The sequence below is a fragment of the Benincasa hispida genome, chromosome 7, assembly GCF_027475165.1.
Source record: "Benincasa hispida cultivar pf3 chromosome 7, pf3_genome.v1.1, whole genome shotgun sequence".
Classification (NCBI taxonomy): Eukaryota; Viridiplantae; Streptophyta; class Magnoliopsida; order Cucurbitales; family Cucurbitaceae; genus Benincasa; species Benincasa hispida.
The window spans coordinates 32297846-32307101 of NC_143484.1; positions in this window are offsets into that span (position 1 = coordinate 32297846).

Genomic DNA, 9256 nt, shown 5'->3' on the forward strand with positions numbered 1-9256 from the left:
ACTTTTTCCTAAATGTGAGTCCAATTAACCAAATTAATACACTTTTGTTAATAAGTAATTTAAACAATAATTTTATACATATATATTCACATTAAAATGATTAATAAATTAACTTTAATAATTTCAAGGACCCAATTTAATTTCAATAATAAGATTGGTAAAAAAATGCAGATTAAATAACTATCAATCAAAGTAAACAAATATGAGCAATTAACTTCAAGAACAAATATTACAATTAATTTCATGTAATAACCTACAATGACACATTAATGACAAAATTATAGTAGTATAGGGATAGAGATCTACATCCACTTTTCTGAGTGCCTCTTGGGATTTTGAATAAAGATCTCATCGACTCTTTCCATGGATTGAGCCCAACCGCTACACCGCTCTTTTTGTGAGTCCAAGAGCAAACTCAATCCTTTCCATGGATTAGGATCAAATGTTACAACCATTCTTTTTATGGATCAAGAGTAATCCTTATAAAATATTTGGAAAAATTAAAGACACACTTCTTGGGATTAGCCTCAAGCATATGTGCAGGGTAACCCCAAATGCGGAAGTGACATAAACTAGCTTTACGCCTGTTCCACAACTCCAGAGGTGTTCTGGCAACACTCTTGGAGGGAACACAATTGAGTATGTGCACCGCAGTCTCCACTACGAAACCCCCAAAACGAGTCCGGTAAGGAAGCGTAACTCATCATCGAGAGAACCATGTCTAACAAGATCCTATTTCTCCTCTCTGCTACACCATTCTGCTGAGGTGTACCCGGCGCTGAGAGTTGGGAAATGATTCTATGTTCTATCAAATAGTCCTAGAATGTCGAGTCCAAAAACTCTCCACTTCGATCCAATCGAAGTGTTTTAATCCGTCTATCTAATGCGTTTTCAACTTCAGCCTTGAACTCTTTGAACTTTTCAAAGGATTAGACTTCCGTTGCATAAGATAACATACCCGTAGTTGGAGTAATCATCAGTAAAACTGATAAAATACTTATAGCCACCTCGAGCTCGCACATTCATAGGACCACAAAGGTTAGAATGTACTAACTCAAGAAGCTCCTTGACTCTATAACCTTTTCCAGTAAAAGATCGTTTAGTCATCTTACCCTCAAGGCAAGATTCGCATACTGGTAAAGAATTTTCTTCTAACTTACTTAGAAGTCCATTCTTCACCAATCTCTCAATCCTATTGAGATTGATGTGCCTAAACATAGATGCCAAAGTTGGGCATTTTCTTTTGGAGAAATTCGTCGACGTTTTGATTGAGTTACGAAAGTTCTGAGCAATTCAGTATTATGTAGGGAATTATGGCTAATGGTCTTAGTATATATAAATTCGATTCCAGATTTGTTGTGCAAATAAAAATACCATCTTTATGAATAAACGTTTTATTCATATCAAAAGAGACAATATATTTACATTGCAATAAACACTTTACAGAAATAAGGTTCCTTTTTAGTTCAGGAACAATATATACATCATTTAAAATAAGAAACCTATTCTGTAAAGCTAACTGGAGTCCTCCCACTGCCACAACTGAGATGACTTGCCCAGTGTCTACTTGCATCATCATCTCACCAGCCTCCAGCTGTCGCCATGATCTAATCCCTTGAAAAGAAGAACAAACATGATTAGTGACACCCGAATCAATTATCCAGGTTGAAGTGAATTTACAAATTTTGTGCTCACAATAAATCAATCCTCACCATACATAATTCTCTCTTAAGTATAAAATGAAGAAGAAGAAAATTGAAGTTTGGAGAGAGCAACAATGGAGGCTTAATGAATTATGGAGAATTTAAAATAATATGTACTTGTTATTCTAATTTTGGAAAAGATGAAGAGTTTAAAAATAGAGGGATAAGGTGAAAACCAAATTCAATTGAAGCCATTAGGTGTTGATAAAAAAATTGAATGAAAGTAAGGAAATGATTGTGGAAGACATGCTGAAACAAATAACAACCAATTAACTGTATCAATTATATTTGTCTTAACTCATTACATAATTATCCAATTAATTCAGCAAAAACGCATGTAATCATAGAACCTTAATTAGACTATTGATTTTAGTTTTTGCAACGATACTTCAGATGTTTAGAGCAACAGTCACCGAAGGGTGATCAACTAATCGTCCCCTAAATTGAGACAATCTCTGCCAATCACTAATACCATAATAACTTTATTCCTATAGTTTTTAGCTATCGTTATTTCGGTCGAGGATTCATTAACTAGCTTAATTCATCTCGTAAGTGTAACCCTCTGATTTTCGGATCCCAGAGGTACACTTCAACAGGCTACCGAAAGGAAAGATAACTGTTGAAGATTAATGATACTTTGTAGAAATACAAATTATTGTTCCCTCAAAGTTAGAGTAATTAGGATCGTTAGTGATGTAAACACACTCAATATAAAGGAAAACACATGAAATTCTATATATGTAGTAAACTCATATAAAAGTATCATTTCTAGTAAAAAGCTGCTTCACTAACGCGTTTCAATGTAGGAATCAGAGAAATTTACTAAGTGCTGTAGTGAAGGCCAACGCAAGAGATATGCATCCCAGATTGTTCGGCGCATGAAGGATATAGTTGGCTCATACATTTCATGTCAAATCACCACTTGCAAGTATGGACACTTGACTGATGGCGTTTGAGCAATCCAGTAGTGGCAGGCGAGGATATGGAAATTAATGCAGTCAAATCACCAAGTTGTTGAGAGATTGCCTATAAAAGGGGAAGCCATCGGTAGAATCGGGAGAGACAATTTGAGCTTAGACAGTTCAAATTTTCATAAGAAACCAGTAGTTAAAGTTCTCTGTCGTCTGCAAGCAAGAAGTAGGAGGGAAGACCTAAAGGGATCAAATCCCAAGTGGAAGCGTGTGATTGCCTTGCAATTTTATTTTCAATTTTATATAAACAAATTACGATAGAAAAATTATAACATAATGGATAAACAATCAATATTAGCATGCATTTAAGAGAAGAAAAGGGGGAATAGGTAAACCTTACCTTTGTAGATTCCCAAATTCTTCACGATTCCCTCCACGGTTTCTCCGGAACGTCTCTTTAATGATCAAGGGACATCGCTGTATGTGAAACCTTGTTATTCTCTAGGGTCTCAATAATTGGATGTGTAGTCTCCAAGACTTGGAAGAGAAAGAAGAAGTAGAAGAGAAAAGAAGAGATATTTTGAGAGAAGTAGTAGGAGACTAGGATTCAAAATTCTCAATTCAATTATGTCACAAACATGGGCCACAAAGACCTATTTATAGAGAGGAGGGTGATCCCCTTCTCCTAGTACTTTCCTTTTCCTATTCTAGTTCTAATTTAATTAAATAACTTTTATTTAATTAATTAGTCCGATAACCCTATATATTAAATCTAATTTAATATATATAATTAATTAATTATTAAATAAACATCACATGTTTATTTATCTCTACTTCTAAAAAATTAATTAATTAATTAACCATTAATTAATCAATTAAATGATTATATTAAATATATTTAATATAGAATTAATTAACATATAATTATCACATATTTATATGTATACATCTCTTTAATATTTGAATATTATTCAAATATTTCTCTCTCTTAATTATAGATCACATCTATAATTAATCATAGTATAGTAATCTAATTAATATGCAATTGATTTGAACCATTCAGGCTGGTCAAGATGTAAGCTCGGGCCTTCTCGTTCGCTCATGTCCATTTCTCATAGGCCTCTTGAACATTTCAAGTAACGTATGAGTTGGAATAGGAGGAAACTTCTCCATAAGGACGAACCGAAGGTCATCAATGATAAGTATTGTGTTTATCGTTTTCTTCCAACTAGCATAGTTATCGTTAGTCAGTTTGTTGGCGGCTAAAGAGCTAAAGTAGCAGTTGCCATGAATTAAAAGTTTCTGAAAACAAGAACAAACTTAATAAGTCTATTTGCATTACCACTTTTAACACCAATTTTAGGTTTTAGCAAAATAGTTCTATTGTACCATAAGTGAAATGACATCTATTTTGCAATGATGCCCCAGCAAGGAAGGACAAAAGTCACTGTTGGGGTGATCAAGTGTCCCTTCACTGGGATGGAACATTCTCAACCATTAGACATAAACAACTATTGTAACTGACTTTAACAGTCACCATTGTTCGGTCCAGAATTTGTTAACAACCTTAACAATTCCGCGTAAGTGTAGCCCCTCATTTTAGGCCCTTAGAGTCCCGCCCTAATGCACCCACCGTTGGGAAAAAGTAGATTAGGAAAAGAGACTAAAGCAACCTTATCCTTTTTAGGAGATTAGATAAAGAGGTGTGCAAATACAACCATCCTTTAGGGGAACACTCCCAGGGTGCCTCGAGAGGATGCACAAAAATGTTATCCAACCTAATGAGAGAGACCGTGGGATATGTTATCACATGTCCCACTCCCACTTACTATGAACATTCTCTCCATCACCTTGTTATTGACCTACCCAAATACCATCCTTTAGGGAGGACACTCCAATGGTGCCATGAGGTCGATGATAGATCTCACGATGTGAACTTTTAGGGAGAAACATGTAGAGGTTTAAATGAAGTATCATATACCCCAAGTACCTCCCACTGAATGTTTTACCTAAGGATTCATTAACTTAGACAACCCGACTACTGATTTTATCTATTTAATTTTCTAGAAAACAACTTTTGCTTTTGATAATTAAACAAGTTTGATTCAAGTCATACTAAACACTTTAACAAAATGTCATAAAATTTGCATGCATGCAACAAATCTATCTAATTCACCTTTCTAGGTAGGTTCCCAAGTAGGGGTGTTCCGTTTCCGTCAGCTTAAATACCCCAGCCTAGACAGAACCCACCTTAGACAAAAGGTCTCTTATAGATAGATTTGGTACATTTTTAATTTTTATTAGTTAATTTTATCCTATTAAATCGAATTAAAAGATTAAACTTAGATTTCTAATCTCATTAGAACCGTGATCTTGGGTCTATCTCAATCTAATTTTAAAACTCTTTTAAAATATGATTAAAGCCTAAGTGTGCATACATGTCTTTCTTATTGTTTTTAGTTATAATTTCATTAATTATAACTCTTATAAAAAATAAAACAACTAAAAACATCTACATTGTCAAGCTAGACTAGGTATTTATAACTTTTATAAATTAATCTAAGTGACATGCTTCATGCAATGTTCATTCATTACTATATATAACTCTTATATAACTTGTAATGAACCAAGCATACATGCTTTCATTCACACTTATACTGTAACACTTATAATATAAAGATGATGCATGCATATATTATAACTCTTATATTATATGATGCATGAGCATCCTTTAAAGTAATTTAATCATGCAAACCATTATATTATAACTCTTATAATATAAAGATGATGCATGAATAAATACATAACCTATGGTAGGTTTTAAAACTATATTGCATACTTTATGACATATAATTAAACATACATCACATGTACATTCATAAAAAATTAATGAACCAGGATAATTAGCCTAAAAAAGGGGAAATAAAACTATCTATTACAAAACCTACCGAGTCAACTGGTTCAAATAGGCGAACTGGGTCTTGAACCGCTCGGGCAAAGCCTCGTTCCTTGATCATGTAGCAGATGTTTGTGTTCATCGAGTAACGCTGAACGAGTATAAACGATTGTGTAGCAGGGATCGAGTGCCTTTGACTATGGGATGAAGCATGAAGGCCATGCGATTGTGCAACGCACATCATGTAACGCGTTCCTAAACGATCGAGTAGACGATAACTATGCGATGAAGCATGATCGTCTAAACGATCAAGGAGCAAGCGTCGAATATCTATACCGAGTGATCGAGTAGCCAGTGAATATGCGATGGGCATGTTGGCCTACTCGATCGTTTAGTGCGTGCGCCTACCATGTATCGAGTATCATATACTCGACGATTATTTTCCTCAGCGTTTATGCGATCGAGTAGCCAATGCAACACGATCAAGTAAACTCTTTACTCGATCGCGTAGCATTAACCATGAATCGTTTGGTAAATATTACACGATCGAGTAGAACTTTTCTACACGATTGTGTAGCCAAATCTAAACGATCGTTTAGCCTGGGCTACATGATGCGACCAACCCTTGGTCTCCTTCTTCGAAGTGAACAACATCTCATATGTTGAAGCTTCATCACGAACGACTCTTACAGACCAAAACACTTTGAATACAGACTTGATAGCAAATTAATTATGCCCAAAAAATGCAGGTACCCTTACAAATTAACTTTGAAATGTAAAGAAAGCTTTAAAACTAGAGACAATCATCCCGTAACATCCATCAATTCACATGCACAACTACATCTAACACTTAAACACATTGTAGAAACATAAAACCCACCAAGACTGCAAATGTGATTCAATACATCAATGGAATTTGGAGTATCAGAAGAACCTGACTCTGATACCAATTAAAGGAACTCTAAACATAGAGAACTAATGAGTGGAAGCAGATCGTTCCAAATGCATCATGAAAGAACATCAACATTTATAATCTAACACAAAACAATTATGCATCAAGTCTAAATTAAAGCATGCTTCAAGAACTATGTTTCCTCGATCGAAATCAACAAATCGTTCAACAGCATGAACACAATGAAAGCAAAACAGTGAACATCACAAACTATAAGATCCTCGATCAAAATCGAGTTAAACTCGATACTTAACCCTAGAATTCAAACTCGACACTACCACGAGGCTACCTTGGTATTCTCGGTGTGAGAATCCAGGAGGTGTGGGCTCTGTATGGATTTGGTAGAGGGAAGGAGGATCTTAATAATCGAGTAGACGATCGAGTAAGTGGAAGAATGAGGAAGTCTATCATATAGACTTGGGTACTCGATCGTTTAGTAGTGAGTGACTAACGTACAAATTACTCGATTGATCGTGTACTCTCTCAAAGCTATGTGTAACTTTTTCTTTTTGCGCGTTGGATTATGAAAAAATGAAAACGATTTTCATTTTTATTCACCAGTTATCAAAAACTGATTAAAACTTCCCACTAAGTCCGTTATTGGAGAAAAAGATAACCAATTATTTTATAATTAATTTTTTTATAAATAAATATAATAACTAATTTATCATATTATATTTATAACCTATAGTTTTAATATTACATCATATGTAATATATAAACCATAGTTCTTTTTCTCCTTTATTTCATTTAATATAAATCATATTTATATTAATTCCTCCGATTAATGTATCTAATAAATACAATAAATTATATCACATATAATTGAATCAATTTAATTATATCATATATAATCAAATTCCCTCTTGTTAATTTAAACACTTCAAACTAAACCAAAAACTGATTCTCAACATGAATCATTGAGCTACCAAGGGGACCTTATGAACCTATAGCTTGAAGCTCCAACGATACGTGAATAACTGACTAAACTCTTTAATCATGAAATCCACCATCCGTTAACCGTTGGGCACTCTACTAAAGACCGGTAACTGCCTTCTTCACACTATAGATATATTTCTATGTCCATCAGATATAACCAATCAATAGTATGATGACCCTTTACAAAAAACGTTCGTAAGTACAACTGGGCCAATTTACTGTTTTGCCCCTGTAATTACATCTAACTCCTTAAGTACCACTGATTCCTCTAATGAACAATATGTCATAGTCCCACTATGGGTATGTTTGATCAGTAGCAGAACGTAGTAGAAGAGAACAGGATCCATAAAAACTCTAATTCATTAATTTTGGCAGAAAAAACATGCTAAAACAGAGTTTAATGGGTTTCAAGAGCATACCTTGGCTGAACCATTGCAATCTTGATTTCCAGCTGCAAAATTCTCCAAATCCTTGAGTAGACCACCATAAGATCTTCTTTACTATTCTCTTGGTGCATTGTGAGACTCAAAATAAGCTGGAATCAAAAGGAATATGGAGATAGCTCACTGTAACAACCCAAAATGAAGAACATCTTCTTCATCCGATTTTTTTAGAAAAATTCATTCGGTTGCATCACATTCACTCTACTCCAATCTCTTCAATATATTGCAGACTATCATGCAAAGAGATGTGCTACATGAGATGCAACTCATGCTTGGAGTTTAATGAAAGAAGAGGTGGGTTTCATTGTGAGCTAGTTGAAGATGAACTTGAAAAACTCAATTTTCAATTTTGTGTAATATTCTATTTTCAAAATCTATCTTGATTTTAGAATCATATTTTATTTCTAAATCAAAATTTATTAATTTTAAAAATTAATTTCATAAATTAATTTTCTAATAAAATTAATAAATAATTATTTAAACAATTCTAATTAATTTAATATCCAATATTAAATTAATTTTTACACAAATTCATCTTCATATATTTAAATCATATTTAAATATATTTTCTCCAATTCCGTTTGATTCTAATTTAAACGTTTCAAATTAACTTATCATGTTACTCTAGAGTTAATCCATTTTTGAGCTAGTAGGGGGACCTTATAGACCTACAGATTATGGGCTGCAACGATCCAAGATTAATCAACTCAAACAGGTGAACCGGGTCTTGAACCGCTTGGGAAAAGCATTGCGTCTCCAACCATCGTGTATAAAACTCCCTGCGATCATCTACATGATAAAACAAATGCTTTGCTCTATCGCTTACCAACGCTCCCAGAGCTACATGATCGCTTAGTGCGCTCCGCACAACGCTCACCTTTCGCGATCGTCTAAACGATTATGATGCCGTGAAGCACCATCACCGAAGCGATCGTTTAGCTAGCGTCTCCGTATCGTATACGCGCGATCGTGTAGGTAGTAACTAAGCAATGAGGCTTGCTAACTACATGATCGTGTAGTTGCCGCCTTTTACTAAACGATGAATATCATATGCTCCCACTATGATCGTCTACCTCCAGTGCCTACGCGATCGGGTAAATAACGCTATGCGATAGAGTAAATGATTTACCCATTCGCTTAGCATTAGCTAAACGATCATTTAGTAAATACAACATGATCATTTAGAAAAAACTAAACGATCGTTTACCTTAGGCTACATGATACGAGCAACGATTGGTCTTCTTCTTCGTTGAGAACCGCATCTCCATGCTTTGAAACTTCATTACGAGCGATTCGACGAACTCAAACTCTATGAATTACAGACTCGATTGCAAGGTTAATTACACCAAAAAACACAGGGGCCTTTACAAATTAACATTTTGTAATTACAGAAAGCTTTAACAAAAGGCAAT